The sequence below is a fragment of the Pomacea canaliculata genome, linkage group LG3 (assembly GCF_003073045.1).
Source record: "Pomacea canaliculata isolate SZHN2017 linkage group LG3, ASM307304v1, whole genome shotgun sequence".
Classification (NCBI taxonomy): Eukaryota; Metazoa; Mollusca; class Gastropoda; order Architaenioglossa; family Ampullariidae; genus Pomacea; species Pomacea canaliculata.
In genome coordinates this window covers 13,403,564-13,430,968 of record NC_037592.1, presented here as the reverse complement: position 1 = coordinate 13,430,968, position 27,405 = coordinate 13,403,564, and the positions used below count along the sequence as shown (strand labels likewise).

The 27,405-nt window shown below is 45.8% G+C and overlaps 1 protein-coding gene across 4 annotated transcripts in view; it reads left to right on the top strand.

Annotated features, from left to right (window-relative positions):
• The window catches only part of LOC112560811 (transcription factor SOX-6-like), a 245,536-nt gene that overhangs the window by 80,631 nt on the left and 137,500 nt on the right, over positions 1-27,405 (top strand). For 3 of the 4 annotated variants that reach the window (XM_025232876.1, XM_025232871.1, XM_025232874.1), the window contains one exon: positions 19,461-19,598. The exons of the other annotated variant lie outside the window; for it this stretch is intronic. The gene's annotated coding sequence lies outside the window, so the exon portion shown is untranslated. The remainder of the gene's footprint in view (positions 1-19,460; positions 19,599-27,405) is intronic. 4 annotated transcript variants of the gene reach the window in all.

The window sequence follows — 27,405 nt, the reverse complement described above, 5'->3', positions numbered from 1 at the left end:
AAAGATGCGGGGGATAGATGTTAAGAAGGAATGGAGCGGAAGGGGTCGGAGGGTGTTGGGGGACGTTTTGTATGACGAAGAGAGAACAGACGAGCAGTCATCAATTTGAGGAGAGGTCTGGAAATGATGCGATGAGCTGTGAGAGTGCCGGTGTTGTTGCTGTGCTTGATGATGTTGTTATTATTCATCGTCGTCATCATCCCCAGTCTTCGAGGCCGCCATAAAAGCAAACAGATGATGTTGCTGGTGTAGGCTCCTTGGCGCAGTAGAATTTTGCTCAGACCTGAACCTGAGCTTTGGGAGGTCCATGGTTTGAATGAGGCCTGGAAGTGGGGATGGAAATGATACAATTTTCATTAAAAGAATATTACATCTTTTCCTAACCGTCCTGTTTGCACCTCTTTTCTGTACTGAACCGGGGTAGGGAGTTGTATTTGGAAGTGTTTAATTTAAAAAATTTTGTCAGTAGATGAGGATGTGTTTAACGAAAGGCGAGAGGTTGATGACGGCTGTTACAGGCAATTATCGGACATCTGTGTGGAAGATTGCGATAGTGTTTTAAAGAAAATGCAAAGGGAAAATCTTACCAGCTCTGATACTTGTCTTTTTTTAAAGTGCTAACTCTGAGGCAACAAGAGCAACAACAGTCTCAATAACAAAGATGAGGAGATGAAAGAGCAGTGTGTGTGTGTGAAAATGCGAGCAGAAGAGAGAGAGGGGGGAGAGAGAGAGATTCTCGCGAGTTCTAGTTTTAGGTAAAATCGGATCACCGCAAAAAATCAGAAAAAATCCAAATCCCAGAAAGAAAAAAGCTAAACAAAGCTAAAAGTCCTCAGGCTAAACAGGTTCTTTTATTGAATACTTGTATTAATTATCATAGTACCGTATTTAATGTCTGCCATTTATTTAGTACGTTTATGACTTGAATAAAAGTTTTAGTATATTCTTGTATTATGTCTTAAAGGATTTGAGTGGGTAGGGATTAGTTCGCATTCCATAAAACTCGCTTTACTTAGATTTCTGAAGATCCACGGAGGTAAAGCGAACATTGGACAAAGACCGCCGCCATACTTCACTGCCTTTCGTTGGTCCTCAAAGCACAGGCCACGTGACTGGAGAAAGCTATTTCCTAGCCACATACATGCGGGCCCCGAGGCCACGTGACTTCCTAGCCACATGCATGCGGGCCCTGAAGCCACGTGACTAGAAAGTTACTTCCGTAGCCACATGCATGCGGGCCCCGAGGCCACGTGACTGACAAAAGCTACTTTGTGGTCACATGCATGCTGGCCTGGAGGCGAGTGGTGGGCAGTTCTTGTGGTCTGCAGGGAGACTAGGAGATGCAGTATTATGTGTTAACACGTAGTGTGAGGGGAGGAGAGTGGTGGGAGCTAACCTTCGTTTATCTGCGGGTTACGGTTCATTGACCTACCTTCTGCTGGCGCTTAACCGTCACCAGCAATGCGTAAAATCTCAGGTAGGCGAGTAGACACCACACCTGTGATTGCAGGTGTCTGGCGCCTTGATGGTGAGGCCAGAGTCAGAACAACAGCCGTTCGAAGACCGGACTCAGGAAGCACAGTGTGGCAAGCACAACATCTGATGTTAAGTTTTTTTCTGTGATTAGATTCTCGTTGTGTGTGTGTGTGTGAGTGAGAGAGAGAACGTTTAACCTTTGCTTCTATTTTTGCATCTAACCCCAATCACTATTCTTACACCGAGATGACTCTGAAGTTGAAACTGCTTAGACTTTGACTTGTTTTTATGTACTTAATGCTTAATGAGTGTTGCTCGTTGTTGGTAATGTGTCGGATCACACCGAACACAAGGTTAGCCTTGCCAGGTCCAAAGAGCTGAGTCTTGCAGTACTTAATGTGACGTGGTCATTAGGATTTATTGTTCGTGTGGATTCCATACCACGTCAGCATCCACGGAAACGAGGGAGCAGAGGCAGGTGCCCAACACCTGTTTTGATCTTGCCGGCTTATCCCGCCCTCACACTTTCTGAATTTCACATAACGATTTCAACTCGATCTGGCGAACTTACACTTTTCCTGCTTACAACGGCTTTAAAACACCAACGCCAGCCAGTTACACCTGTGACAATGCCATGATTAGTTAAAGCTACAGTATAGAAAATTTGTAGTAATGTTCACATAAATAATGTACAATTACAATCCTTGACTTGTTGACATAAGCATTTGGCTGTAATCGGCTTTCAAAGAAGAATTTTCATTTTGTCTGGAGCAATACTTTTGGTCCCCACTTTGATCACACATATGCCAAAGACTTTCAAAGAAATTAAAATTTAGATAATAGTTTTTACTTTATGAAGATACTAAAATCAATAATCTATTATTCTGGGTACGTCTTGAAGCGTGGTACTTAAAAAAATTCATTGCATACAGTCAAACTTTTCATCGTAACTTCTTTAAACATGTTTTTAAGATAATTTTTTAATATTTGATTATTCCGTTAAAAATTGTTGTTAAAAATCTTTAAAACAAATATTTTTGTAGAGTGCACTGTCACAATTAGTTCGACCTTGTTCAAACATCTGTACAGCATGCCAACAACAAGGCCAGCAGGAGGACGAAGTAGGCTGTGGGAGCAGGAGTGGATGTGTGTATAAAAGGGAGCGTGTGACTGTGTGTGAATTACATGCGTGTGAGTGTGTCTGTCAGAGGGAAAGGAGACGGAGAGGGCATGACAGTGTGCGAAGAGAGAAAGAGAGAGGAAGAAAGAGGGGCTATTTATTGAATCACTTAAAGGAAGAAGTCATTGACAGACGCACCAATTGCCGAGGCACTTGAAACGTCTTATTGTTCTGCTTGACCTCAGACCAGTTATTAACATCCGTTCTGCTGTGACTTGGCAGCCCGAGAGGTCTTCAAGGGGCGCCTGACAGGCCGAAGGTGAGGGGCTGGGGAGGGAAACAGAGAAAAGAGGGGTTAGAAGGAGAGAGAAGCATTTCTATTGTAAATATCTAAACACAAAACTGTCGTCCTGACTTCACTCGAGGAGTGGGTAATGGAATGGGCCTGCTTTTTGTACAGCATGGACAGGCTTTTTCGGTGCAGGATGACAAACTGACAAAGGTGATCGTTATAGACGCCTACACGTACACATCTGCATGTAATAACCTGAATAAAAATGCGTGCGTACACACACACCAACGCCCAAGGCGCGTCTACTCTGTCAGACCTGACTTGATTCACTCCCTTGCTATTCTGGTCGCTTACATCATGTTCAACGTGGAACTACCGAAGTAAGAAGGTAGAGGGGTGAGGGTTCGCTGGGGGGAAAGAGATCGTCCGATACAATCTGTACATTATCAAAATTGGGTGTATGCACATCATACACATACATCCACTGAGAGCGAGCCTCTTCAGTTCCTGGTGCGATCTCTAGTGTTTGCGCGGAGGTCAGATGGGAACAGGAAGCTATTCGCCAGAGCACTGAAGAAGGCGGCCCGGCCCGCGGGCCCTGATGCTGGGCCCCCGCATCGTCGAGGGCCAACCTCTCGACACGGTCATGATATTTTTTCCCGCTACAAGAAGCCCTTGTCTTTGAACTCGAGCTGGAGAACGATGAGCATTTGCACGCGGTCTGTTTTGGCTGTTTTCCCTGAACTCAGCGATGTTCTGGGGCATGGGAATCGGAGCTAATAATACGCAGTACTATTTCTTTCCCCTCCAACACTTCGTCTGTATGTCTGTCTGTCTTCTGTTGTTGACATGTTCTGACCCTTTTGCTTTCTCCTCTCTGTAACTTTGGCTTTCTTTCTCTCTTTCTCTTTTGACTGTGAGTGCGTGCAAGTGCGTTTGTGTAGAATGTATCAGTCTGCCCATCTTTCTAATTAATATGATAAAGCAAGAAAGCTGGAGTTTATAAAAATGATGTTTTGTATTTTAAAGACTCGCATATATGTCCAGCGATCGGGATGATCATTGACAAGTATTTGCACGTAACTCAAAGACAGTCTGGCAGGTGTCAATGCCGAAAATAACAGAGACTGCATGTGTCTGTAATTAGCATTTCCTTCAAGTATTCGGCAAAGTCTAGTTGCAGAGGTCCACATGCTATATTTACCGTAACGCCTCCTAACACCTTCTGTCTCCTGTACCTGTCCTGACTGCCCTTAGCAGCACCTGCAGCGTCTTGCCAGGTGAGGGAGAACAGGTAAGGCAGGAGCGCGGTGTCCAGGAACAAGGAGAAGGCTTGGCACCCAGGTGTTGGCAAGAGCGTGGCACCCGTCACCCGGGCGTATTGCACCCACCAGCAAGAGCCCAGCGCAAACATTGCAGCGCGAGGAGCACAATACCCGGAGGAGCCCCCGCGGCCATTGTGTGCGCAGCCCCGCGCGCTGGCGACCAGGGTGGAGTCGTGCAGCACGTGCAAGCTTGGAGCCTGTGTGCGAGCTCGCCGAGAGACAACGTCGGTGTGCGGTGTCCTGTGCAGGTCGCACCTTCTGACCTCCTGACCTCAGGGCATCGTGACCTGAGCGCCCGTGCAGCAGGGTGCAGGGTAGGTAATCGCCCTCACTCTACTGCTTCCCAATCACCCGCCACCACGTCCTGAACTACCTACCTGCATCATAAACAGGTGCTTACCCGACTCGTGATCAATGACATGTTTCTCTATTCTTCGTTTGAGTATATGAAGATCCCCAAACCCACCAACCTTCTCACTTTTGAATCTTTTGTCTTTGACGACGCTAGCTTGACACCTGAGTTCACACTCGTCTTTGACCCTTTTAGTGTGTAAATCAATCCTTGACATTGGGATTGGTGAAGGTTCGTTCCTGACCCGTCCATCTTATATAAAATTATTATTCCCCGTCATTGACCTGCGAATGAAGACCATTTCAGGTACAATGTCTTATTAGTGTCGTTGTTCCATGCAGGACTGTTTTCACGAAAATTTGGTCTAGGATCTTTCCATCAGCTGAGATTAAACGAGGTTCATATACAGTCCTCTTTAACTTGAAGGATAATTAATCCAACACTCTCATTGGTTACGAAATATCAGATTAGACAGCCGAATCACTGCTTTAGGTTTTTTTCCTCCCCTTGCGAGCTTTTTTTTTTTTGTATGGTGACAGTGCAAATAGTTTCGTGGTCCATCTGCGTCAACACGGCACGCAGGTTCGGGCGGTGAGATAAGGCTAGAGAAAGACTGAATGTTGCGACAGGAGCCCGCTAAGCCTTATAACCCAGCAGACAGCGGCGAGGGGGGCATTAGAGAGCGGAGGTGCGACTGGTAACACAATCTCCCACGTGCGAATCCCCATTGCAAGCCGTGGCAATTGTCTAGAGCAAACTGCAGACATTTTTCTCAGTCCTCATGTACATAGCGGAGCGAGGGCCGGGGACAGGTGCTGTGAGGCCGGACTCGGCGGCGGACAAACACCCCCCCTGGACGAAGTCAAACAGCGGTCGTCACAGCACGCGCTCGCCATATTTGGTCAAGGATTCCTGGACGGTGGTGTTCTGAAACAGACGAATTTGGTGAGGACCTTTCGCGGATTTGGAACCCCATTATTTCTGGGCTACGCGCGGTCTAGACGAGGAATTCTCCAGGAAAGAACCGCTTTGTAACACGGCCTTTGAAACGCCGGGAGGTTAATTTTTGGACAAATACATCTTTCGCTTTGTCTTGTTTTCCGTGCGGCCAGGGAGCAGTTGTTTCTCCACGGCGTCCCCTGTTACTAAACAAACCATCGGACATCACAAGTCAGTATCTAGGGAACCTTATCTTGGCGCAGAAACAGGCTTGTCAGGTTCTATTTTCACGGGGTATTGTCCGAACTTTCACTCGTTTTACCATCCATCTGGGGTGAAAATCCCGTTATTGTCCAATAGACAAAATCTACAGTTCATCATCTGAAATATGTCCTCTGAACATTGCCAATGATTCGCTCCCCATCTCCAATAACTCGAAGCCACATAGAAACATAGTCTGTGGAATAGGCGCCTTCAAAACATTTCGCCCATTAAGGGGGAGCAGAGGACTGATGATGGAACAGTTAAGAAAGAGAGGAAAGTGAACAAGAGAATAGGAATAGTTGGTGGAGAGAAGAACACTGTACAGTGTGTTTCGGTGTTTAAAGTGGGAGGAGGGAAGGAAGAGTTAAAAAGTATCAAAACAGAGGGATGGTGGACAAGAAAGGCGCCTGAGAAAAGGTCTTCAGTTGTGAAGACATTGGACTTTGCTAGGTCCGAGGTAACCCTGAAGTAAGGGCTTTACACTCGGTTTATTGGAGTCCACTCTACAGATGGGTTGTGCTGGCGTCTGCTCTATGCAAGATTTCCATATGGTTCAATTCTCTTCAAGGCTGTACTGGGATAAACTCTATGCAAGATTCGACCCAGGATCACACAGACTATTTGGCTTGACACGAAGCTTCGAGCTTTTGCTCTCTGGACGCTGGTACTGTCATCTGACAGTTGTAGTGTCACTGTCATCTAGATGCTCTGATATCATTTCAGTTGTAGTATTCCTCGTATCTTCTCTCTGAGCACTGTTTACAGTTATTTGTTTGTTTTGTTTTCTGTTTGTTGTACGGAGTCTCTACCGTCTGTATCGCTTGCTTGATAAACACTCATCAGACGCCGCCGAGACGCAGCGAAGACAAATCAAGTATCCTCCCACTATTCTGCCTACTACGCCAGATTTCCTCTTCTTTTTCATCATCGTCTGCTGCCCTTCTGGAATTATTTCTTTTGACTGTCTGCCAGTTTTTGTTTTATCACAGTGTTGGGAGGCGTACTCTTGGAGCGAAGGCTTTGCAGAAGTCCTCCGCAAGCACTGGGCTGCTGTTGCCCTATCTTATCGTGCTGGGTTTACTCCGGGACCGTCCTAGAAGGCGTCTGTCAAACATTTCCCACACAAAACAGATGGACTTCTGCGCCCCAATGACAATTTTTGTCATGCTTTTTTTATCCCACCCGTATCAGCTGCTAACACTAGCAGATTCTGGTCACTAACCTTGCTAACAGAACTCTCCTGCAGCCTCGTGAAACTTTGTCTGCCCCTGTTTCTTATACTCCAACACCTCAAATCTTGAAAGAAACCATATGCCGCAGATTGACTGGTATTTCAGCCATAAAAATCTGGGTGCTGTTTTTTTAATCTTGCAGTACAGCTCGCCCGTACCCTTTTATATCGCCCGTACGGAGGGTTTGTGAACTGAAGTTGATTACAAGAGGCAGCATGGCGGATGAAAACAGATGATAATGAAGGCACAGCGGCCGCCAGATTACCACCATTGCCATGGAGTGAGAGGGTCGCTGCAGCTCCATGAATTAACGCTTTATGGTGATTCTTGTCAACCTCCACCAGCCCCATACTTAAGTGCTTGGAGGAGTCAGGACAGGTCCCTCCACAGTCCAGTGTCTAGCTTGTGTAGGGGCTGTCAGGCAGGTCCTGATAGTAGCTAATTATGTGACAGGATGAGGTCGGCAGAATGTGATGTTTGTCATGACATGTCTCTGTCACTGCATGCGATTTGTAGGATCTTCTGAGATGCCAACATCCATCGCACGAAGACAGGTTGGCACGTGACTTGAGAGCTTGCATCAGTGCATGATTCTAAGGGTGTAGAGAAGAAGGAAGGGAAGAATATTTGCAAGTAAACAGGATAAGTAAGCAATAAAGTACCAAGATGTTAGTAAGCTATCAATTAAGTAATATAAGTGAACACTTAAACATGTGTGAAAACATGTTAGTGAATAAGTAAGAAGGTAGGTTCGTAATTAAGCAAACAAGCAATTAAGACATAAGTATTAGGGAAATTAATAAGCAGTTATGTAAAATTAGTAAAATGTTTATGAAAGGTCTATGTGGGATTGAAATTACTCAAACAACGCCGTGCCACACACCTGGCTAACTCATTTATTGCTAACGAAGATTATTGCAATAGTTTTATTTTAAATTGCATTCGGAGAGTATAGTGTTTGCTGTCTTGTTATGGAAACCATGTCGCAAAACTATTCGGGCTCCTTCCAGGACAAGATAGAGAGAGTCTGGATGACAGACAGGTAAGAAAGTTGGAAGGAGTAAGTCGGACGACCACACAGACATGCACACGGACTGCTGTTCCGATCCCAACATTCCCTCGAAAATTTTCTAAACATGGCGCGTGCGCGAAGACCACTACAGATCACTTTACAGATCACTAACAAAGGACAGATGATAGATAACAAATCACGTGACAGTGACTGCTGTAATCCGTGTCCACCGAAAACAGAGATCGTGGCATGGCCAGCCAGACCGTCCAGCACACGTCCATCTAAAGAAAAAAAAAATGTTTCCTGGCAATAAATCAGGTAAACTACAAGATGGCGGCAAAGGTGGGGTGAGGGAGAAGCAGAACTTGTTTGCAGTGCAGACCTGTAATTATGCCCGCCACGTTTTTTTCTGGGAGTAAAAATTATATCTGGAAGCGCGTGCCTCCAGTCTCAGATAATATATTTTTTTCTCTCTCTCCATGTCCTCACTCCTTGCCATTTGGCACTCTGCAGAAGAAGACAGATGGTGACCGCATGAAGCCTGTCATGACAGAGCCGGCCAATGCTTACGTGCTCGCTGTCAGGCCTGCAGCTCATTGGTCGAGACCTCGCGCCCCTGATGCGGCCTCGCTTATGAATGACGCAGCTAAACAGATAATTATTATTCAACAGAAAACATTAGCTGCCACCTTCACTCCACTACGACGGCCCAGGGGTGGGGGGTGGGGAGGGGACTAAGAGGGGTGGTGATGGGGAGGAGGGTGGGAAGATGCCAGAGGGGGGAGGAATCTTTGCTGTGGGGTTGTCTCTGGCAGCGATAGGCGGCACACAAGAATCTTTTTTTGCACAACGGATGTGTGGACCGGGCGCGGACGGAGAGGGACGTAAACAGTACAGCTTTTATCTGCATCGCACGCAGAACAGGCTCAAGATTAGACCACTGCAGCTTCTGGGACCCTGATGTGGATGTTCTGCCCTTTGGGGTGGGAGTAGGGGTGGGGTGTGGGGTAGAAAAATGAGTGGAGGAGGGATTGGGGAGAAAGCATCCTTCCTGGGACAGGGCTGTGGAGACGCCAGTTGTCAGACAACGGCAATGACCAACAGGAAATAGGACAGTTATGATTACAAAATAATTGCTGTGAAAATGTATTTATTTTATTTGCACCACTGCCTCCCAATATAGCATAACTAAAGTTCAGCAACTAATGCAAATATCGGAATACATTATTATATTACCTCGCAGTTAACTATTGTAATGTAAGATTTGAGCGTTTTCGTAATGTTCTTCTGTTTTTGTGGCTGTATGGCTTCCCGATCTCTAAAACAATAATGACAGTGAGACAGGGTTTCTCATACACCATCAGAGGTTGGTGTGTTTGAAAGAAAAAAAAAAACACCTTTGCCTGTTTGAGGACTTGGCATGTGACCTGGCATACGACACTGTATCTCAGGCCGTCTTTCAGCCTTCTAGAGCCCAAACTATTGGACTTACATGAAGGACTTACTCACCGTCTTTCAAAGAAAAAAAAAATGTCTGGGGCTAGCCTTACAAACTGATGAGTCTTTCGAGATCCCTCCACACTCTCTTCCTTCCACTACCATTACCGGCGGACCAGTTGGTGCAAGTCAAAGGATAAAGTGAATGAATATATCAACAAATACTTAGAAATAAATATTACATTTTTTGTTTGTTTGGTTAAGCATCTGTGACTTGTTGTAGTGAAATAGTAAGATCGGCGATTATTGTACAGGGAATTTGACTCCCTTTCCGGTCCGATAGTGAACTGTACTTGACGTAACACATTTTTCCGGCATTATGATTGGTTAAAATATTCCTTTCCGCATTCAAAAATGAAGGAAAATATTCGTCGCTTGGATGACTGTCAGCGCATAATGCTTTTGTGCGGACCAGATCAGAAGAAGGGAAGAGACGAGTAGCCTCCTCCTCGTGACTGGGGAGATAAACGCTGCCGCCACGAGACTTGCTCGCTCGGTCCCTCTCCTCTCACTTCTCCTCCTGTCTCTGACTCTCTTATCTGTCTCATCTCAACTAACAACGTGGCCCATGTTTGCCCAACAAGAGGTATGCTGAAATTGGCTCTGCGTAGGAGATTTTAATTTTCTTTCATCTGGAGCTTTTAGCAACATCTTAAAACGGAGAAAATAAACACGGAAAGTAAACATGATTTGGAATGACATACTCCAACCAAACATAGACTACGAAGTTCTCCAAGAAAGAAAAAAAATGCGAAATCTGTTGAGGATCGGAGAAACGGTGTTGTTTTGCATGGGGGCCAACTCAGAATGAAAGATAAACAACGAAGACGCTCTATATTTATAAGACTAATGATTTGAACTAGAATCCTTTTTGAGTTTTTTAAACAAAATTAAAATAATTTGCATGGTCTATGTATAGCATAGTTGTTAGTCAAGGGAGATTATAAATATATTCAAGAACAGTGTTAGCAGCGACAACAATCACAGTAACACTAACAGTTCCTTCTTTTTTCGGAGACATAAATTCTCTTGCATCATCCACAGCAACACAGACCCGACCAAGGACTTGCATCAAAACTCGTTGGACTCCACATTTCTCTCTGCTCAGCCCGTGGCGCAAAATACAAATCACGGCCTTCAGCCCCTGATTATTCCGATGTGCGCCATTGGCACAATCCTTCCTTCCCATAGACACTTGCGTCAATGGCTTGACCTGCTAGTCCCCTACCCTCGCGCGCACGTGGGTCGGGCCGCCAGTTTTTCCCTCCCCATGCATATTCATGACATCTACGTCACCACTCCTTTCCTTCTTCCCTCCCTCCTTCTCCAATGTTTCATTTTTTTCCTCCACCACGTGACAAACCATCCATGATCAATTTCTGGTTCCGCTAACTGATAGGGAAAAGATTTTTTTGTCGCATTATAAATGCGAAAGTATTCACCCATGTACCCAAGAGCAAGGGACTGAGGGATGGTGGTGGTGAGACAAGATGGAGGAGGGGTAGGCCTGCGTGGTTGCGAGGCTGATGGGTAGGTGAGTGCAGGGAGGGTGCCACACCTTCGCCTGTTGGCTGTGTGGCGGCGGCTGCGGCTGTATTATGACGTGTCGTGAGTGCACCTAAATCTCGACCGCCTCTTTATTCTGTAAATAACTGGCCTTTGTTTTGATGTGTGGAGTCGAGGCCAGGCCCATTATCGGCCTCTCCCTCCCACCCCGTTTTGCCAATAAGCCCCAAAAACTTTGTTTAGGGTGGGCGCTGTCTCTTGTGATTGATTTTGTGATACTTACCCGTACTTATCTCCTTTTCCGCCGAAATTAATCAGCGGCGTGGGCCATGAAACTTCGGTTACCGGCACCGGTCGCCGTTTCCCTCTCCGCCGCAGTCTCGCTCGCGGCAAAACGATTTCATCAAACGTCGTAATGTCTGTTGGCAGACCCGCGCCTGCGCACTGCAACCCTCCCCCACCCTGCCCTCACCCACCCCACACCCACCCCTCACCCACCCACACCCACGCACCACCCCGCTTCCTCTTCTGAGGACTCGTGCACTGAGCTGGAACAAAGATGACTTATTTCTCGAGCAAGATCCAGAACAAATCTTTCCTTGAGCTGCAATCATTTTTAATCTTTGAATTTTTTTTCTTTCAGTTCTTCATGTTTTTTTTTCTTCTCTCGTAAACGCTTCTCCTTTCCGCTCTTTTCAATCTTCCTCCTCCTCTTCCTGTATGCTTTATCGCACGTACGCACGCGCTTGCTTGCTCACCCAGGCTCTGTGCTCTTTCTTTGTTTTTCAGATGCACTTCTTGCTTTTTTTTCAGGTGAACCGTCTTTCAATTAGACTTGCTTACTATTAATATCCTTTCATCTGTGTCCTTCTCTCAGTTTTATTTCCACCTCTCTTTTCTCCTTCCCTACTTTTTCCCTGTTTTATTTATTTCATCTCACTTTCCGACCCTGCCTCACTTTCCTCATTGGTTTTATTGCCAACTCCACAACCATCCCTCATATCCTCCAAACAACCACCCCTACAGCATCAAGTCTTCCCCACCCCGCCCCACAGTTTAAGCATTCATAATCTAAAAGCAACAAAAGAGGATTTGTTTGGAAAGTCAAAAATTGCACAGGGTTTTTTTTTCCTCTCAAATATTGGATGCAATTTTTCCTTTAAAAAAATCCATTTATGTTGCCTTCTGTTTTGCGATAAAAATCACGACGCAAAGAGACCTTGACTTCATTACGAAAAGTGTTGTAATTGCAAAGAAACAAAAAGTTAATCCGACCTGCACATCAACTCTTCTACCCCCCACCTCAACCCCAAACATTGCGTCCCCTTTTAAAAGAACTGGAGAGTTGATCACTTGTGACGCCACAAGGGTAACCTACCCACCCACCCCGTAGAAAAAGTGGTGAGGGAGGTTTGGTGGTTTTTTCGGAAGCGAACCTTTTAAACCATCACCATCCTACTCCCCCCTCCTTTCCTCACTAACGGAAAATGCACACACATCCTTTCAGCCCGTGGTTCTGTCGCCTGTTGATTGCATGCTGCGCCGACAAAGATGAAAGACAAACTTTTTTTTTTGTAGGAGAGCGCGGTTCCGAGTCTCAGAGCAGGGACATAGGTACTGTCTTGAGGAGGTGGCGAGGGCGTAGACAAGGTGGCAGCTTGCCCGACATGCGATCCTGCAGTCAGAGTCGACGTGTTGTGATAGGTTTCATATACATTCATTATTTTTTGTTTAGACTTGTTGCTTTGTAGCCTTTTGGGCGAGTTGCCAGGTCACCGAGAAAAAGATTTGGAAGTGGCTGAAGGAAGAGAAAGGGTACACAAGGATAAATAGCTCGTGAAAGGGAGAAGGTGGGGGAAGAAGGATGGAAGAGAGAGGGTACGTCGTTGCTATGCGTGCACGCGCGTTTCGTTGTGTGTGTGTGTTTGTAACTTTCCGTTACTGACAATATATATATATATTCTGATAATATATATACTCTGTGTGGGGGGAAGGGGAAGATGGAGGGACAGGCAAAAGGCAGGGAGGAAAGGGTATGGAGGTTTAAAATGCAGATGACCTAAGAAACAACGTCCTACCATTGATGGAGTTCTTTCCCCTCTTTGAGATAGTTCTGTCCCCTTGTATGCATGAGTTCGGGGGTTGGTTGAGTTAGAGTTCCTCACATGCATTCCCAATTTGTGAGTGAACGTTTTTGCTCCAGGTCAAAGCTTCCAGAGTCGTGGAGGCTTCCTATGACCTGGCAGTCACGTGACGCTGCGACCAGGGTTGACTGACAGCAGACGGCAACATCAGGAGGAACGTTTCCTCGACTCAATAAAGACTAGAAACGCGATAAGACACGGAACGAAAAATGTATGAACGAAGCAGGGAAAAGCAATGAACGGGGTAGTTTAAATCGTTTTTTTTTTCCTTCTTAAAAACCTGAAGGAAATGATGATGAATGGAGATCTCAATCCATAGAAAGTGTAATGCATGTAGACGATAAGGGCGAGGAAGCTGCCGAGACGCTGGGGGCTGCTGTTGGGCGAGAAGGCAAGTGATGGCGTCGTAACAAGGCGCAGCTTATCGCAGACTGTCGGCAAAGTGGCCGATAACAAGGGAAAGGTGGGGGAGAAAGGCCCCCACCTCCTTCTGCAGGTGCAACGGTGGCAGGTGAATCTTATCCTGCGTTACAATGCTATTAATGAACGCCGGTATTATCTTTCTCGCCGTTCACAATCAACCTTTCTTTTCTCTTACGTTCTCAACCTCCCGTCACGGCTGCTGCTGCTGATGCTACTGTCGTGACTGTTGCTGTTACTGTCGCAGGACCTTCGGTTATCAAAGGTCTCCGATGTTCTGAGATTAAAATCACGGTAGGCTGGATGTACAGTTATCTGCCCCTCGTCTTTCTGTCATCGTGATGGCGCGGACACTCCTCTCCAACGAAAAGGAAAGGAATGTTCATTAATTCAGAGATGAGATTAGAAGATGTATGCGGGGCATAATGAATGCTAGACATGGCTGCAGGATACGGTTACAGTTAGAAAATATGAGAGAGACTGAAGATCATGGCGGAGGCAACCCGCGGGATGTTTACCTGTGGTCTCCACGGCAACACATATTTAAATTAGACATGACTGCAGTAGGGTGTCATTTAATTGGACAGGACTACAGGTCATCATTTATTTGTACATGACGTCTGTATGAGATAATTTGTAATTATAGATTCTCATTTGTTCATATATTCTTTTACACGAGAATATTACATTAAGCTTATATTGGAAAGTATGAACAAAGACATAAAAGCAAGACGGAAAGAATGAACGACACCATAGAACGCCATTGTATACAATACATATATATATATAGTGACATCTTCTCATACTCTTTAAATCATCCCCAGATTACTTATACTACCTAATAAAATACAAGCGCTTTGTAGATAGTTATTATACTGAATTTAAGGAAAATTAACAAGAACATAGAGATTTATGTGCTGTAAATTCAAACTCTGATTTAGAAACTCTCTGGAGTTTACTTTTAAATATGTTCGATTGATGATTAATTGAATTCTGGGGATAGTAGGCTGGGTGTGTGTGTTTTTGTGTATCTATTAGTGCTAACGTGTGTTAGTATTTCCGTATAAATGCAGATATATTTCAGTTTCGTGTACCTATCTCTGTGTCTATGTGTGTGTGCGCGCGCGTCGAGCGTGTTTGTATGTTCCGGAAGTTCTAGACATCTGTGTGTTTAAGTGATTCCGTGTATCAAACATAAAAGTGTGGGGGTGGAGATCAAAGGAGTGGCAAGCTTCTTATTCCCAACCATCATACCCAAGGTCGGGCGGGGGTTCTCCACACTAATGGCCACATCAATGGAGACCACGGGTTTCCCTCCACGTAGACATCAAAGTGAAGCTTAGTCTTCGACTTTCAGTACCTTGCTGACCTTTTATCTCTCACACCCACCTTCCTTAATCAAACCTGCTACCATCAACCTATTTTTTTTTTTTTGCACCTACCCACCAGAACGTCGGAAGAACAATCACGGCGAGGTTCGCTCTCTTGGAGGAAAAAAAAAAAACTTTTTCCCCAACCCTCCGGTCTGAATGAGCCATTATTGTGATAACAATAGCCATAGCTCTTTGTCAGTCTGACATTAATGTTTATTCTTCTTTGCTTATCAGCTATCTAAAAGAAGATGGGGTCTCCAGCGAGACTGAAGAAGAAACAGCAAATGGGAGGGGAGGGGTGTAGGTGGATGTTTGGGGTTGTGGGGGGATGGGTTAGTGGATGGGCTGGGAAATCAGGAGGTATCGAGAAAAAAGGGAGAGAACCATGAAAACAGGCTCCCAGCGCTAAGATGGGAGGTGAGTGAGAGAGAGAGCGACAGAGAGAGAGAGAGCAAGGAGGGGGTGGGAAAGGCTTGTTCTGGAGACGAAATAAAGAATGGCTTCGGCAGGAAGCGAGAGTCGTGTCGCCAGAATGACAAAGGATTGCTGCCAGTCTGTTCCAAACAAGAAGAAAATGGAATGAACCTTCCTCATGACCTAAACTGCGCACCACAGACAAGGTGGTATTTATCATTTTCTTCGGCCTGGAAGAAAAAAAAAAAAAAGAAGAGAAAAGGCTTTACGCTGGGTGTGCGGAAGAGCAGACGAGCGGCTCTGATCGTTACGGGCCGTGATGGTACGGCGATGAGGGAGGAGGAAGGAGGATGCGAGGAGGGTGGGAGTCGGTGGGAGGAAGCACAGAATGGTATGATAGAAAATGGAGCGCCGCAGACGGATCACTGACATAAAAACCCCCGCCGACTGGGCCCCGCTTCCCGCGACCCTAAAGTGTTCATTTATTTTCTCGCAGAGGAATGCCAGCACATAGCTTATGGCCGATCCTCTTGTTGTCGTCTCGGCATCGCCTCGTGAATAACGTCACATGGCAAACGTCACGTCTGGTGGTTCCAGCGCCGCCTCGTCAAGAAGCATCACCACCCCAACGGCATTCATGGTCGGTTGGCTTCACAGCGGGAACGTCACCTGAACGCCATCGTAGACACGTCACTGGATGATGTCACTGAATGAACGACAGGCAAAGTCAGAGCACAGCCATTAAGCGGGGTAGGTGGGGTGGACATGAAGATGAACACGCCGAAACAATGATGCCAATGACCTGGAATCGACGAACGTATGAGAAAATTAAAGTGACGTACAAATAAGCAACAGGCTTCAGGAAAATGCTCACAAGTATAAACCACTGTCGAGTGTCACCTAAGCGCGCACCTGAACCATTTGAGACACCTGCAGGAAACAGACCGTGTCCACTTCTTGTCGCTTTACAAAAGGATCGCGAAAGTGTTCCTCCTGAAGTCGACTGATGGGGTCTGTAGGGCTCGTCACGCGCTCACCCATTGACAGGGCGAAGGTGAAAAGAGATGCTTGGGGCTGTCAACGCTTGTCAACCTTTGATGGACCTTGGGCCGTGGATTGACAGACGGTCAGTCGTGACTAAACTTAAGGGAAGGAAGCCGTTGAAAGAGTGTTAGATACCGCAGACATCCATGTTAGTTCAACGCCAACAAGACTGATCATGAGATGCTTACGATGACGAAAAAAAGGAGAAAACAAAAGCTACATCACACATTCGTACTTTATCTAAAACTGTAATTTTATTTGTCGGACGGATCGGTTCTAGGAGCGTATGAATGTCGGAAGGCTAACTTTTTGCATTTTTGGCCAAGTCCGTTGTTTCCTAAACGGTCCAGTTATGTCCCTTGTTCAGAGCAAGCAACGTTCTTTGGAGCTGTCCATCATGAACAGTCCAGATGACATGTTGTAAAGCATCCAGCCAGACTGTCAAGCATCCATTTATCGTGCTGGTCGATGTAAAGCATGGTCCTTTACTTTTTACACAATGTAATGGCAGGCATCATTAATACTAAACCATCTTACACAATTAAGTTCACCTGTACTCAGCGTGGTGTCGTCTTACGGAACGATGACAAAGACTGATCAGTTCCTTGTGACCTAAACGGTCGTGGAGCCTACAGTCACTCATACTGAAGTAGATTGACCCTAATACATTGTATGCAATTATAAGAAGTCGATATTTAGAAGTGTGTGAAGTTTATCTAAATATAGATGTCAATGTACACTGTGAAAACGTGTATGAACTTTGACTGGCTTACAACCAGAAGTTGGAATTTCTCACTCAGAAGCGTTTGAAGGTTTAGAAAAGATACTTAATGGACTGTATTGTGTACTTCGTGTACTTTTTTAGATCGAGGCAAAAGGGAACATCGTTTAACATTCATGTACCCTCCCCTTCACTCCCCCCTCCCCCACACACATTCACTAGCAAACATAGGAAGGCGGATAAAGAAGGCAGGTAGGCAGAAAAAAAAACGGGTACCGTATATAGATCACATCACTTGACACACCTGCACAAACATTAGTGACACTTAACTACATCCACCATCGCGCACCTGTAGGTTTCTATAGCTTCTCTTATCTTCAGCTTTCAGCAACAGTGCTTCTGAAAGGCGGCGGTGGCACAGGCAGGCCCACCAGAGAAAAACACCTTCATTGTGCGCCTGTTCCTTGGACCCGGCCATTGTTCGCGTCCTCCGCATTCCCGTCGGCTTGTATCCTCGGGACTATTTCCTCTCACACCACTTCTGCTCCCCCCGTTCCCTGTCAGGCGAGCATAAAATACTTTCTGAAACCGTCGAGTTGAATTAGCATTTGAAGTGCTGCGGGTACTGACGCAACTGCTGGAAGCTGCGGTTCTGTCTACCCGTCTAAGGTTACCATTAGGCGCGAGACCACGAATGTGTCACGACCCTGGTGACACCCTGTCTTCTGCGTGCACAGGCTGCACGTGCATGTCGGAAATAGTCCCTGTCACGTGCATCTTCTTGCACGCGGTTGAATATTGACCATTGATATCAAATATCGAGATACCCATAATACCCAGACTCAAGGAAGTCTGATCTGAAACTCTTTATATTAATAGGGGTAGGGTTATAGGGTCAATAACGGATGATTTTATATTTGAGTGTTTTAAGCACCTGTGAATGAGACTTCATGTTGGGTGAACCAGAACCGGAGTGTACCAGCAAACCGGAAGTTGAAGATGTACAAACTATGAATGAATTGCGAGTAATTTAACAGTTTGGCCAACCAACCAGACAAGACAATGGGGAAAACCCTGAAAAAAATCATCCGTAATCTCTAAAAGTGTTGAGGGATGAATCACTGTTTGGCTGGGAATGTACCTGCAGGCCTGGTGGTGCTGACTGTAGGCTTTACCCTGTCCGTGAAAACTGCTGACTTTCAGAAGCTTTTGTGGGATCGTTGACCCCCAAGCCGGGAGGACTTCCTGTCTGCTGGTGGCAGTGGAAGGGGTATATATAGGTGAGATAGGCGAGGTATAACCAGTGACGACTGCATTTCCGTATGAGTGAGACTCAGGACACATGTGTGAGTCGGTGTTTATGTGCGCTATTAGAGGTTGTCAAGCCGGTGGGCGTCTGGTGGGATCCTCTAGATAAAAGTCTTGTCTCTCGCTGGAGGAGTGGATAAGATGAGAACAGTCTTCAGCTACCGCGACAAAGGGGCGTAAATCTGCTCCACGCTTTCCCCCATTTGCTTTCCCCAGTTCCCTACACTCCTTGGCATAGTGGAGGGAAATGGAATAAGCCTTTGATCTTCGTGGGTACACAACCGTCGCTCATTTCCCACTTTCCAGCATTAATTTCATGGATATCAGTCTTCAGACTGTCCGCCATCTTTAAGATGTATCATCTTCCACACACACTGTAAAAGGGAGGAGGGAGGTTAAAGGTGACTTTTGTTGAAAAGGTATCAAACGCCATTTTGGTAGTTTATCTGTCCAAAACAAGACGACCATTCTGATTGTGTTTACAGCTGTCCGTTATACCTGGACCTAATCCCTTTTGCCTAAAGTCAATGTAATCACAGTAATTAGTATTACAAACTCATTACAGAACAGCTGTCTGCTTGACTAGGAATCAGCTACCAAGATGGTGTCTGATATCATCTTGGTACAGCATATTTCTCGGTCTCGGTAGTTAAACACTTAAACTCAGCCCACTCAAGGCCTTGTTGCTGATCTCAGTGTATAATAATAATAATAATAATAATAATAATAATAATAAAAAAACAACTCCCAAAACATCCTCTAACATATTTTTGTGGCCCACTGTATTACCGCCCTTTTAATTGTCTTCTTAATTCGCCGAGAATGACTGGTTGCTGAAAATGGAGAAAGACAAAGTGAGTAGAGAAATCCAAGAAAAGAGAATGTGTTTAGGAATGTGGAGGCAGTGGGAAAGACGAGCTGCACATCGTGAGAGTAGCAATTTGCCGGAGGGCCCCCCATTTGTCGACAATGGGCCGGCGAGAGAAAACAAATGCTGTGAGTTTGCCTGTCTCGTTTTCAGGGGGTGGCTGCCACCGGGCCCAAACTTTGTCCAGAGCCGCTGCTTGCCACCAGGTCCCAGTTCCAGACTTTTTCCTCCGTACATGTGCACACCAGCCGTCACCATCACTCCCGCCCCCGCCGCCAGGAGCCGTCAAGGGTAAGGAGCTATCTATACAGCATTTTCGATACCAATGGTTTGTGGGTTTTTTTTCCAGAGTTTACATCCCCAAAAATATCTGCTGCGTTTTTATATTTTTCTTTCTTGGCTCACACATGAATGTACAAACTTTTTTCAAAAGTGTGCGTGTGTGTGTGTTACTATTTTCGACCCAGTCATTGATTGTGGCAAGTGTATTCTAGCATCATGCCCAGATGCTGCCAAGCAATCGCGACTGGTCAGATATTCTGGTGCCAAGTGTTTTCGGAGTGTGATAAATCACCCGCCTTTTTCTGGCGGGGCAATTTTAGACAGCGCGTACACACTTCTAAAGCTTTCAACAAATAAAACAAAAAAAGAAAGAAAGTATGAAAACCTCGAGATTAGCCGTGTGCGTGAGACAGCACTGAATGGCATTTAATTCACATTGAGCCACATTCTTGTCTGCTCGTATTCGCAAAAAGAGACTGGGTAGTTCATGGTGATCGTTCACGTATCGCGAATGGATGCAGCTGTTAGCAGTCCACGTGTGCGTATCAGTAACGATACAGTTTGCCTGGAACGATACACGGCGATACAGTATACGTACACCGCGAAGCCTCCCAACCTTCTGGCCGCCTAGAGTTTCCGAAGTGGCTCGCACGTGTTTGTCTGCCCCTCTGTCCTCTCCCCTTCCCACCCACCAATTTTTCCCCTCCTGGTGGTGTCCGAGTGCTGCTCGTGCAGTTGGTAAACTCACGTGCAAGGTAGCTGCCATTGTTGGTAGTTTTTATTTTACCCTTGTGCTGCGCACGTGAGTTCTTCCTGGCTTTCCATCCCGAGAAGATGGCCGCCTGGAGATCTGACAGGACGAGTTGGACTGCATCTGCGATTCGGTTGTCGCTGTCATCGCTGTCCTGCGGTTAAGATGTCCTTTACATCGTCTGCTGCACCATCTGGGGAAGGTTGTTGTTGTCATGACATCGTGCACGTTCCGGCAAAACCATTGTCCCTTGTTTTCCTCACCAAGTCTCGTCAACGTCGTCTTTACGTGATCCGACCGTTCTCCGGTAATACAGTCGTCGCTGATGGTGTGGCGTTGAAAATTCTCATCATCTCACCGACTAAATTTCCACCTGTGGATTTATTGGTGTTAGTGGTCAATCGACACTTGGAATATAATTGCCATCTTCTCCATAACTGAGTAGAAGTAAATTTAAGCAAGTCTAATCTAATATACAGTAACATTACATTCAAGTTTCTGATTTTTTTTAATAATACTGAAAATTTCACGAAAGTTTACCTTTTTGGTGAAAGATGTACTTTGTGAGAGAAAATGATGACGAAAACCGTAAGAGCGCATGTTTCTTGTGGGGATCAAGATTTTACGAGATAAATGCGTATATTGACATACATACGTTTTTAGATAAAGATCAGTTCTTAGAAAGTCGTTTGTTGCGGTATTTTAAATTAAATTTTAAATTACCTAGCAAAATCAGCCTTGTATTTGCACATTTGTTGTCTTAGAAAAACGGTGTACCGTAAGAAAGACTTTGTTATAGCTAGAAGAAGGATGGAATTAAAGACAGGTATTAGTGTCGACAAAGTAACTGCTGCCATGGAAGACAAAGGCTGCGAGTGATGGATGACCTGTTAGGATGATGCTTGTTCTGCCCATGATCTCAAACCTCAGAGGTGGTGTGGCAGGCCCTCGGCATGACAGTCAGCAGCAAGTTGCGGGACAACCCTTCTGACTCCGAGTTGCTGGACTTGTTTTTTTGCTTACACGTCCGGTCTTCTCTCTTCAGACACTCAACCTCTCCAATGAATGTGCAATTAGATGATAGCAGGGGCCGGGGGAGTGCTAGGAAAAGACTTACTAAATAACCTTTGTTGTTAGTATTAATTGTCGCCATTTACTGTTCGAATTTTTAAATGTCCTGTAGAACTTTGACAGTCAGTGCTTGCAATTTACCGCCAACCTTTGTACTTGGAAGGTATTTTTCATACCGGATGATATTTCCAGCCATAGACCTAAAAAGAAACATCTTAGTATTTTTTTTTCATTCCTTAATAAAGATCCTTTAATTAAGTTGGGGGTCTATAGCTTCGAAATATTCCCTTCAGTAACATGGAATTCTTGTTAATGATAAGTGCAGTCGACTGTTATTATAGAGGAGATAAACAAATCTGAGTGAATCAGAATAGTTTTAACATCAACCACAGTCCGTCGTGAGTCGAAACGACAAAGACCCTCTCGGCAAGAGGAACTCTCAGGAGACGAGCCGCCATCGTCCAAACAAGGACCCCCTGGACGAGAAGAAGCAGGTGGCGCTGCTGGCAGTACTCGCGGACCGTGCTACTTGAGTACTTTTGTCTTTGCTGGTCCACAGACTAAACTGGAGGCTTCCTCGCTGATCGGAACCGGACGTCGTCTGGCTACTGTCATGGCCAGGCCAGGCATCCACACCTCTCACGCATGTCCTGAGTTCTTTGGCTGAAGACCTACGTTGGCATCTGGACGTCCTTTCAGGAACATCCTTTCGATGCTTCGAATAGAAACACACACACTCACAAACACACACACACATGCAAATTAACCATCGCGATACACAGGAGGTGCATGCACCCGGAAACTGATAACGTAGAAAAAAAAAATGGCGGCCCGACGGATGAAAGGCGCCGAGTTGCCAAGACAGAAGTCGAGACTCTTCTTCTTGCCTGTCGTTTCTACGATCCGTGACAACCTGGCAGCTAATTGAATTATTCGTCAGCTATATTTGACACTCGTCGGTCGTGGCTTGCACTGCCGCCGGCGTCGCTCCTTAGACAAGTTGCAGGCAAAAGTTTGAAGAGAGAGATGCTCCCTCACTTTATGTGTCATACTCCTCTCTCTCTCTCTCCCACCCACCATCCACATCCCACACCACCACCTGACAGGCCACGTCTGCGTCCCGCGCTAACAACCCCGTCCCCACCCCTCCATCAACAGGAATTTCAGATCGCCCTTCTGTTCGCAGCCGGGTCTGCATTCCTTTCCTTTGCTGGTCAGTTGTGATCAATTTTAACAATGTTTCCACTGGAGTACCAGCCCTCCGGCTCGACTGGCAATAGAAGTAATGCGCAAAGACAGAGAGGATTACGATCCCATCGTCTATCCCCCCTCCTCCCCGACTCCCTGCACCATCCCCATGCTGACTGGAGTTTCTGGGCTTTAATTACCAGCAAAGTTTCTTCTGGAGACTTCCAGTCTCCGCCATCTTTGTCTGTTCACATCTGCCATCTAAGTCTTTTTCACATCAGTCATTTGTTTGTTTTGTTTCGTTCACTTTTCTTATCATGTGTTAAATTTCTGTCTCTTTAGTTTCTCCATTGTTTCCTGTGGTCGTGCATTGACCCAGTGCCAGTCGCTAAGTCCCCGCCATCTTTGTTCCCTTCTGCCATCTTTGTCTTTCCCTTTCCGCCTTCTTTCTCAGTTCACTTCCGCGCCACGTTTGACTTCATTCATGGAGCACATTACTGCTTATGAGGTTTCACCCAAGTTTATGTTCTTTCTTTCTCTCTCTCGTAGCTTGTTTACGCCTATCCTAATTGTCTGCAAGAAATACCAATGAACAGTGAAGACGTTCTTTCTTCCTTCTTTCTCTCCCACCCATCCCATTCCTTCGCCCACTCCCTCCACCTCCTTGCCCTCTCTTCTCTTCTGCTTTGCTTGCTCTCAGAGCTTAGTAAGGAAGAAAGAAAAACAGGTGATTTGGTATAACAAGCCGCCTAGAATTTCTGGGCAATAATTGCAGACCATATGTGCCGGATCAAGAGAGGGTAACAAAAGTTTGTGGCTTCGGCGTCAGATAAACTCTGTCTTGTGAGGTGGGTGGCTCTCGGTCCCTGCTGAGTGTTTTAGTCATAGTACCTCCCTACCCAGGCACACCTTTCTCTTCCCCCTCGTTTTCCTTTAACCCACCCAGTCCCACCTTCCAAACCCTCCTCCTCTCGAAGTTGGATGTAGGCTTTTTATCATCTCCACATCGTATTGGCAAATGAAACGAGACCTCCAACAAACTTTTGGAAAGGGTACACATCTTGAAAAGATTATGTATACTGAAAAATTGTTTTCTTATTTGTAGAAAAGTGATATAGAAAGATCTGAAGTTGCTAAAACACAATTACCACCGCCTCCAATAATAATAATAATAATATTAGAGGGTTCCCTTTTCTCCCAAGTAATGACTTTAAAAAAATGTTGTCTGTATTTGTTTCACGAAGCGCTCTCAGCTCAGAAAGCTAATAGAGGAGTTAATGCTGTGGAAGATATTCATACTCGGAGTCCTTAGACGGACATTCCATGCTGAAATATGTGCCTTCCAGCCCCCAGCGCAGGTGTCGTAAACGGACTTCTTCAAACGAAGATGGAAAACACAAAGGCTGCGTCGGCGTTAACCGTCGTTCCAGCCTCCTGACCATTCTTTGATTCCACGCCTCCCGCTGGACGGAAAGTGCAAAATTAGTTTGCCACTGGGATTCCGCATTCCAGCAAGAAGGGGGCTCTAATGTTCGGAACAGTTGCTCAAGTCCTGTTTGTGCTTCAGACTGTGAGCCCTCCGTGTTTTGTCTTGGAGGATCTGGAATTAATTGCCTTCTGGCCCTTGTCTGCTCCTGGGGTCTGCCCTCTGTTATTGTTGTTGCTGCCACTACGGGCGCGCGGCTGCGACGGGCTTCTGTTCTGCCTTGACATTTTTCTGGCAGTGAGTTCAGTTCAGTTTAGCTTCGTGAGAACTTGCGCCCCTCCCTGTGGGTAGCGCTGGATGCTGCGAAAGGTGGGGGTACCCTTAAATACACATGATTGGACAGTTTCTTTACACAAAACAACATTTACACATTGCAGTTTTATGTGTTGCTGGGTTCAATGAAAGTTCCCTAGGGCGGATGAAGGTTTGTTCAGATTTTTTTTTATTTTTTGTGTTCAGTCATGTGAAATTGTAAACATGTTTCCTCTCAAAATCTGTTTCTCCTCCATTCCCAACTAGTCCGGCGATGTGGAGTCCAGTTTAGTCAGGTGTGTGGACCGAGGTCAATCAAAACTTACATAGAACCGAGAGCACAGGCAGTCAGAACACAGAAGGTGGCACCAACAGGAGAGAGCCTACTGGGGACCTTAGTCTTTAAGAGATGGACGACCAGAAGCCCCAGTCCTTCCTCCTCCCAAACCGCCTGCAAGAAAACGTTTTCCGAGCGGTCACGCATCGTTGGGGTGCGGTCATGCAGGCTACCGCAATCAGTCAGCTAGCTGCTGACAGGCTGATGGGATGAAGTCTTCCATACACACGGGTGAGAGGCTGAGCACGGTTCAACGCTGAACGTCGTCAGGCTGGCACCCACCCGTGGTCAAGGCGTCAGAAGCGCGCGGACGTCGTTGCGCATGCGCGATGAACTGCCGATGTCCTCCTCGCGGCTCAAGGGTCAAGTTATAGCATCATCTTAACAATGGTCTCTTTGATCACAGGAGAGTGAAGATTCCAAAAACTGTTGTAGGATGTCATGATAATGAGGATCATCCTTCTTCTATGCATTAATTATATTTAAAAGTATATTAAAAGTAAGATCCATATTCAATATTGGCTGTGAAAGAATACTCTTAATTATCACCAATAAAACATTACTAATTCTTCTGTTGAAATTAACTCCTAATTTACCACTTGCACTAAAATTCAGTTCTCATTCAACCCTAAACTCTGTATATTACATGGAAAATAATACAGTGCATTGCGTCTTATAAATTATATGATAGCTGTTCTACCGTCAACAACTAATAGTCTGCATATCCATAATTTTCCACACTGTTCACATTGTTCACATTTATTTATATGTCATTCTGACATATCTCTCTCTCTTTCGCTTTTTTTCTCTCCTATTCATCTTCTTCTTTCTCCTACTTTCTGCTTCTTCGTTCATCCCATATCCTTCTCACATACCACTCCACATACTCTTCTCATTATTTGCTCCAGCTTTAACGAGAGCGCCAGACGATGGTTTTTAGACGATTCACTTGCAGCAGACGATAGGAGCGGGGCAGAACGAGTCCCTTGCCATCACCTGACGATAAGCGAGGGAACAAGGACCGTCCATGTTGCCATACACGCTTATCTAATCATTTCAACTATTTCCGCTCTCACTGCTTCTCCACGTCGCCTCGGAGCCCATTGTTTATCGAGAAGCGAAGGAAACAGCTCGCGACATGCACCTCGTGACGCAGACTGTTTAGAAATTTTCTCTCTCTCTCCTCCCTTGCCGCGAGCTCTCCTTCATCCGCCACGGGGGCTGCTGCACCGGGATGACCTGCCAGCCGTTGCAGTTGCGTCGCAGGTGGTTCTCATACGTCCTGACCAGCCAAGCGAGATCTTCACGCTGACTCCGGCGGTTGCGGTTCCAGCCGACCAGAGAGAAAAATGAGAATGAGGTTACTCTACTCACGAGCTAATCATGAAGAGTTGATGAACCTGACGTATGGAGGACGAGACTAGGAGTCCTGTTAGTAGAAGAGTTTTATGTCATCGAAAAATTTCATGAGCTGACTGTAGATGCTAGTCGTTGTTCTGGACTGTAGTGGATCAGATGATACTGAGTTCAAACGTGAAGAAGTACAGCCTGGCCGGTTCGATGCCCGTATGACGCTGCAAACTTTTCTCCAACTGACCAAGATGTAGAATTGGTACCTGACTGCTTAAGGCAGAGAGAGAGGGAAGGAGATGGACACTTGTCTGGCAAAGCTGGTCCCGTAATAAATGAGGGATTTATTTCATCACTCTCCTACGACTGTAAAATCACGGGACTACCTTATTTTATACATAATAAATTTAGACTGCTGATTGTGATGTTAGTCATTGTTCTTCTATACTGCAGGCACATTTTTTCCACACACACACACACAAAGAAGAAATAAAGTTGGAAAGAGGTGAATAATTCAACCGTTAGACCAGATGGTCTGTCAACAAGATTTTGAATATTTGGCGTTTGGAGGAAAACAGATGCGAACTGCCCCCTCCCTTCTCTCACTCTCTCTTGACGGGTTTAATGTATTTCTAGATCTTCACGTGTGAAGGGGATTCTTCCTGTTCCCTGCGATAACAGTGCCTCGCCCGAGTGCATCGCCACCCATAAAGTCCGCCCACCCCGGCTCCTCCCACTGTTTTCTGTCTGCAAATCATTTAAAATAATATTAAAGGGAAATTTTGCACGCCATTTTGCCCAAGATTTTCGCCATTACCCGAAGCTCGCTAACAACACGGCCGCCTGTGGCTCACAGCGGGATGATGCACAAGTTTTGCCTCCAACAGAAGGAGGAAGGCCATTGTCTCACTTCCGGTGCGCTATGGCGCAGACCGCTCAACGGAGCTGTGAACGGTGCGCAAAGGATTATGGGAGCCAGATATGCGGTAGTGTAGAAGTTTAAGGACGGTCCCAGCGGTCGTGCATGTTTGCAGGTTCTGCAGGTGCAGACGACAAAACTTGCCAGCTGCGCACCGGAAGAACCTGTCGCCATCTTTTGAACGAGTCACGTGGCCAGGTGCGGGTGTACCCGTTGCCGGCTTGCTGCGACCGGTTCCAAGTGTTTGTGTGTGAGTGGATGGGTGTATATGCTCGTATACGATAGCTCATTATATATAGATTTGTGTGCGTACTTCTGATAAACCATTTCATTATGACACAGTTTCAATGACTATTTAAAACCTTTTTATTTAAAAATTTATTTTTATTTAAAACAAAATGGCGCCTGGCTAGTACCTAGTTTCTCTCACGGATAACCACAAACATTCCAGACTCATCATTT